General features: G+C 44.1%; 1 long non-coding RNA gene across 1 annotated transcript in view; it reads right to left on the bottom strand.

Annotated features, from left to right (window-relative positions):
• LOC117795792 overlaps nt 1–6,728 on the bottom strand; it is an 18,876-nt gene extending 12,148 nt beyond the window's left edge. The window contains exons 1-2 of the long non-coding RNA XR_004619938.1: nt 6,653–6,728; nt 4,345–4,467 (exon numbers count right to left, since the gene is read on the bottom strand). This is a non-coding gene — a long non-coding RNA (uncharacterized LOC117795792). The remainder of the gene's footprint in view (nt 1–4,344; nt 4,468–6,652) is intronic.
• Nucleotides 6,729–7,187: the final 459 nt, after the last annotated feature.

Here is a 7,187-nt window from a genome sequence, read left to right as displayed (position 1 = left end):
GGGGGGGGCACAGGAATTCCCAATTTGCTTTTCTAATAATTACCAGGTGAAGCTGATGCTGCTGGTCCCACCTGTACCACCCAAGTGTGGTCAGCAGACCAGTACTCTTGGCATCACCTGGGAGCTCGTTGGAAAGGCGGACTTTTCTGGCCCCACCGCAGTACAACCCAATCAATCTCTACAACAGGGCCCAGCAGTCTGTTATTTTAACAAGCTCTCAAGGGAACTCTGGTGCACTGTAAAGTTTGAGAACCACTGTCCTAGACTAGTACTTCTCAAAGCTTCTTACACACCCAAATCACCTATGAATCTTGTTAGAAATTCAGATTCTCAGGGCACCTGGCTGGCTCCGTCGGTTGAGCGTGTGACTCTTGATCTCAGGGTTGTGCGTTTAAGCACAACTGGGTGTAGAGATGACTTAAAAAATAAAACCTTCTTTTAAAAAATCAGATTCTAATTTAATTGGTATACTATTCTGCTAGGGCCACAGAGTACCACAGACTGGATGACTCAGACAACAGAAATGTACGTTCTCACCACTCCAGAAGCTGAAAGTCCAAGATCAAGGTGTCGTCAGGTTATTTTTTTCTGAGCCCTCTCTCCTTGCATTAAGGATGGCCATCTCCTCCTTCTGTCTTCACATGGTCTCCCCTCTACGTGCACAGTGATGTGTCCAAATGTCCTCTTCCCATTAGGACACCAGTCATGTTGGATTAGGGCCCACCCTAAAGATCTCATTTTAATTTCATTACCTCTTTTATTTCCTTATCTTCAAATACGATTGCATTCTGAGGTACCAGGAATTAGAACTTCAAATATGAATTTGGGGGGGAAAACGATTCAGCCCCTACCAGTAGACACAGGGTTAAGTCTGAAAGTGCACATTTATAACAAGCTCGCAGGGGATAGCCAGGCTATTGATCTGTGGCCCATCCTTTGACGACACTGCTCTAGGGAAGAGCAGCTGCTACCTCCACGACACTGCCNCACCCCCACGACACTGCCATCATGCACAGCTGTTATTAATGGAAGGGTGTCATATTCCTCAGATGTGTGGAGGTGAAATTAATTCCTATTGTTCTGGGACAGTTACTCTGTGACTTTAATGTGCATCCAATTCATCTCGGGAACATATCAAAAATGCAAATTCCTGAGTCCCACCTCCAAAGATTCAAATTGAGTTGGTGTATGAAGGGGCCAAGTGTACATTCTTCTTGTACCAGGCCCTGAAGGTCACCTCAATACAGGTGGTTTTCCAGACCATGCTTTGAGAAGCACTGCTCTACCACATTTGTACCTTGCCTCCTCAACCAGCCTACTCGGTGGGCTCTGTAAGGCAGGAAACACGTCTGGGGTGCCTGGGTGGCTCAGTCGTTAAGCATCTGCCTTCGGCTCAGGGCGTGATCCTGGAGTTCTGGGATCNCCTGTAAGGCAGGAAACACGTCTGGGGCGCCTGGGTGGCTCAGTCGTTAAGCATCTGCCTTCGGCTCAGGGCATGATCCTGGAGTTCTGGGATCGAGCCCCACGTCAGGCTCTTCCACTGGGAGCCTGCTTCTTCCTCTCCCACTCCCCCTGCTTGTGTTCCCTCTCTCACTGGCGCTCGCGCTCTCTCTCTCTCTCTGTCAAATAAATAAATAAAATCTTAAAAAAAAAAAAAAGGAAACACGTCTACATCAGGGTGTCTGAAAATTTAATATGCACGTGCTTCCCCTGGAGACCCTGTGAAAATGCAGATTTGAATTCAGTGTTTCTGGGATGCAGTCTAAGATGTTGTGTTTCTAACCAGCTCCAAGGGGATGCTGCCGCTGCTGGCCCATGTACCACACTTTGAACGACAGTGACAAGATTCTGCATCTCACGTTATGCCTGGACAGGGCCTGATCTCACAGGCTCGTTTAAGGAACTCTTTGTATAATTCATGCATTGACCATTTATCTTTCATACATCTTCACACTTTAATGCAGTACATAATATAATAAACCTTCCATTATCTGATCTTCTCGAAATTGATTCCTCCTCCTGTTCGTATAATTCTTAATTCGATTGTCCTGGGGACTCTCCTTGAGTAATAGAAATTAGAATGTTGGACTGCAGGATCAGAATTCTAAGTAACTTTGACAAATTGAAGAAATGTTACATTATAAGTGAACAGGATGAAGTCCAATAGGGATAGGTGCAAGCCAGTGCCCTTAGGCATGAAAAAGAAAAGATATGCCATGAGGAGACCTGTAAAGCACACACGAAGTGGAAATCCAGAATCTCATCACTCACAGTGAGAAATTAGACTAAAAATGAGCATCCAGGCAAGAAATTGCCGAGGAGCAAGACAGCAAATGTCTCTTTCATAATGCAAAGCCCCAATAGGAAGAAATATATAATGAGGCATTAAAATTAGTCCCCAGATTACTATGTTTNGTTAGGAAGAAATATATAACGAGGCATTAAAATTAGTCCCCAGATTACTATGTTTTAAATATGATACTTGTGATAATTATGTTTGCATGGCTNTAGGAAGAAATATATAATGAGGCATTAAAATTAGTCCCCAGATTACTATGTTTTAAATATGATACTTGTGATAATTATGTTTGCATGGCTCCTAAACTGATTTTGACATTTTCTACTCAGGTTATATCTGCTATACATTTATTTCCCTTAATAGCTACGAATGCCAATCCTGGCACGTTAGAATCATCTGGGTCACTTTTAAAACTACTGCTATCCAAGACCATCTACGTTAATTTCCTAGGGCTTCTGTAACAAAGTACAACAACCCAAGTGGTTTATCAGACAGGAGTGTATTATCTCACAGCTCCAGAGTCCAGACATCTGAAATTTGTGTATCAGCCATGCTCTCTCTGACACATCACGGAAATATCCCTCCTTGCCTCTTCCAGCTGCTGGTAGCCCAGATGTTCCTTGTCTTAAGCAACCTAACGCCAATCTAATCTTGCCATGGCATTTCCCTTATTTCCCTTCCCATAATCTCGCTGCACAAGTCTTTGTATTCAAATTTCCCCTTTTTATAAGGACACTAAATCAGATTAGATTGGGGTTCATGCTAATGACTTTGGTTTAACTTGGTCACCTCTTTAAAGATCCTGTTTCCAAATAAGGTCACATTTTGAGGTACTGGGGATTAGGACTTCAACATACCTTTGGGGGGGGGTGGTCACAGTTCAACCCATGACAACATCCCAGACCAATTACATCAGAGTCTCTGTGGTGAGGCCCAGACATCAACATTTTACAAGTGCCCCCGGGAGATTCTAATACATGACTAAGGCTGAGCTTCACTTCCCTGGGAGAAGTTCTGCAACAGTCGCGTTGTCATGGGAAGCTACTGGTGTTTGGGGACTAAAGCACCAAAGCTGAGGAAATAGGAGATAAAGAACCACTGTTTACCAAGACAGATTTGCTACAAAGTGACCAGACTGGCCCTCAAAACCGGAAAACCTGGGACAAGAACCCCAGCCCCTGATTCTAGGACTTTGCTCTTTCCACTCACCATCTGACCTTTTCAACACATCATCTTAAAACACCACGCCGAGGGGCGCCTGGGTGGCACAGCGGTTAAGCGTCTGCCTTCGGCTCAGGGTGTGATCCCGGCGTTATGGGATCCAGCCCCACATCAGTCTTCTCCACTATGAGCCTGCTTCTTCCTCTGCCACTCCCCCTGCTTGTGTTCCCTCTCTCGCTGGCTGTCTCTGTCTCTGTTGAATAAATAAATAAAATCTTTANCTAGGACTTTGCTCTTTCCACTCACCATCTGACCTTTTCAACACATCATCTTAAAACACCACGCCGAGGGGCGCCTGGGTGGCACAGCGGTTAAGCGTCTGCCTTCGGCTCAGGGCGTGATCCCGGCGTTATGGGNGCACATCAGTCTTCTCCGCTAGGAGCCTGCTTCTTCCTCTCCCACTCCCCCTGCTTGTGTTCCCTCTCTCACTGGCTGTCTCNTCTCCACTAGGAGCCTGCTTCTTCCTCTCCCACTCCCCCTGCTTGGGTTCCCTCTCTCACTGGCTGTCTCTCTCTGTCAAATAAATAAATAAAATCTTTAAAAAAATAAAATAAAAAAAAATGTGGGCAGGTCTTTCTCATCTTAAAAAACATAATCTATCCCAACTCTACTTCCAAATCAATTACCTTTTCTCCTTTCACTATCAGGCAAAGGGAAATACTCTAACCACGTCTTGAGTTTAGATTTAGAGGAAAGTTCTCACTTTCTGGGTACTTCATGAGTGTCTGAAACATGATTTCTGCCCTGACCATTTCCCCGAAGTGGAACTCATATAGGTCACCTCTTAGTAGCCAAATACAAAAGACCGGCAGTCATCATCTTACCTGAGCTCTGCAATGTGGTTTTCAAGACCTTTGTTGGCTTCCTTCCTCTTCTGTGTTCCTCCTTTGCCTCCCATGGAATCTTCCTTTTCAATTTCCTTTGGGGAGTTCCTCTTATTTGCCTGCCTGTTAATGAAATTTTGGTATCTACTTTAGATTTATTTTTGTCCCATTGTGGCTTAGGTTGAAACATATGAAATTATACTTTTTGTAGGCCAGAAGTGGTTAAATATTGATCACATCATCCCGTTTAATCTCAGTACACGGTTGACCAACTACCCGTGGCTTTAGCCACCACCTGTATACAGAGATGATACTCAGACTAGTTGTCAAAATATTGTAATATTTCCTACCAACTGGTAAGTTGTTGATGCCCAGTGCCCTCCTCCCACGAGTGGCATCTCATGACCCTGTCTACCCTGCCTCTTTTCCTTGGACTCCTGTCACCGAAAACAAAAGGGGAAATACCTAGCGAAATGGGACTCTCTGAGACCCTGCTTCAAGGCTATAGCCAGTCTCTGTTCTGATTGGTTGTTGTCTCGATTGTGGAATATTTTCATATTACCCCTATGTAGTCATGATTTCCAAATGTATCTATCCAGCTAAATCACCTTTTCCTAGCTTCTGGCCCATATTGCACCCGACTCTTCCTACTTAGCTATCACATAGACACATCAGAATCAATATGCCCAAGATGGAACATCAAACCTCTCCACAGTGACAGACTAACTTTGATGGCTCCAGTGAACTACATCTCCAGGCATCCATGTCCTTGTGTAGTCCCCTGTCATCCTGATTCTGGGCTTGGCCACCAAACTTGCTTTGGCCAATGGGACATTATGAAACATGATGGAAGCAGAGGCTTAAGAAGTCCTTGTCTACTTGGAATACTTTCTCCTGAGGGCATCTGCCAAGCTCTACAGTAGCTCAGACTAGATTTCATTGTGATGAGACCATGCTGAGAAGGAGAGACCAGAGGGCAGAGCATTGAGACCCCAAATACCACAGAGCATCCCCAGTCCATCCTGTCAAATGTCTGACCTCCAGATTCTGAGAAGTAAAACAGTTGTTGTTTTAAGCTTCTATATTAACCAAGGTTCTCTAGGGAAACAGAACCAGTAGCATGTGTATGTGTGTATTTAGATGTATATGTTTATTTGTTTGTTATAAGGAATTGGCTCACATGATTATGGACACTGACAAGTCCCAAGATCTGTAAGGTTAAGTTGGCAAGCTGGAGACCCGGGAGAGCCAATGGTGTAGTTCCAGGCTAAGTTGAAAGGCCTAAGAACCAAAGGAACAGATGGTGTAGCTCTAGTCCAAAGTCAGGAAGCCCAAGACCCAGAAAGAGCTGATGTTTCAGTTTGAGTGTGAAGGCATTTAAAAGCTGACATCCCAGTTCAAAGGCTGTCAGGCAGAAGGAGTTCTCTCTGACTCAAGGCGAGTTGGCCTTTTTGTTTAATTCCTGCTTTCAGCAGATTGGATGAGGCCCATTCACTTTAGGGAGAGCAATCTGCTTAACTCAGTCTATCAATGAAGATGTTACTCCTATCCAAAATAATCTCACAGAAATACATAGAATGATGTTTGACCAAATACCTAGGCGCCCCACGGCACTGTCAAGTTGACATATGAAATTAATCATCACAACTTGTAAGTTTTGGGTTGGTTTGTTATGTACCAAGAGACGACAGAAAAAAATATATATACTCCTTTTGCAATATTATACAAGACTGGCCTATCTAATACAGACTCAAATCTACTGCTTATATAATATGACCCACTTCTAGAAATGATGTTATCATTCATCTAGTACCCATATCCAAAAACTGGGACTATTCTAGAATAATAGTTTCCTTTCATTTGCAATGGATCACCAATAGTTTTTAATTCTGCCTCCTAATTAATTTCAAAAGACTTTTTAACCTCACTTTACCACCCCTGGTAGAACAAAAATGGCAAATAGCTGGTCCTGTGCTGTCATTGCTCCCACCAATGACCATGGCAAACATGGCCAATCCATCAAAGCTCTGTGTTCAGCTCACCCAGGAAAGTGGCCACATAATTCTCCTCAACACCCCACTCCAGGCATTTACTACAAATCAATCACACAGTATGCAACCTATTCACTAGCCCTGTTCTAGACACTCCTGATTTATCACTTATATTAAGGCAAAAGCCATTTTGCTGGTTACACCAACCTCCCCTACCACTACCTAAACCAATTGATCTCCTCCCCTTTTAGAAGGATTACCAAATTAATCTTTCTAAAATGCATTTAACATTGTCTGGGTTGCCAACCTGTGCTCACCTCAGGACTCAGAGATGACCGGGTCTGTGGTAGTTCGATTGGTAGCAAAGATGGCTCCAATTCTCTGCCCTCCCCTGTATCCATGCCCCTTTCAACGTGATTTTGCAGCTCCTCCTACCAAGAGATAAAGTCTATTTACTTCACCCCTTGAATGTGGCCTGGTGACTGGCTTTGAATAGTAGAAGTCACACTATGGAGATTTTGAGCCTAAACCTCAAGAGATTTTGAGTGCTTACTCTCTCTCTCTCTTAGAACCTCGCCTCTGTCATGAGACAAAACCTGGGTTAGCCTGCTGGGGGATGAGAGATGACATGGATGGGGCCACATCTCCTAAGCTAAGTGCCCATGTATATATGTCAGAGAGTACAGGTAGGAGCAGCAAAGCCACCTGACTGCAGTTAGATGCACAAGTCATAGCCACTCAGGTAATCCAGAGACTTATGAGGCTTTGTGGTCCTTTGCTGCATTGCAAGGTAATTAATGCAAGGGTTATATGAAGGACCTGTGAAGCAGACCCATCACAGTCTAATTGCAT

Source organism: Ailuropoda melanoleuca, chromosome 13, assembly GCF_002007445.2.
Source record: "Ailuropoda melanoleuca isolate Jingjing chromosome 13, ASM200744v2, whole genome shotgun sequence".
Classification (NCBI taxonomy): domain Eukaryota; kingdom Metazoa; phylum Chordata; class Mammalia; order Carnivora; family Ursidae; genus Ailuropoda; species Ailuropoda melanoleuca.
Note: the sequence above shows the minus strand (reverse complement) of the source record. Positions and strands in the feature narration are given on the sequence as shown.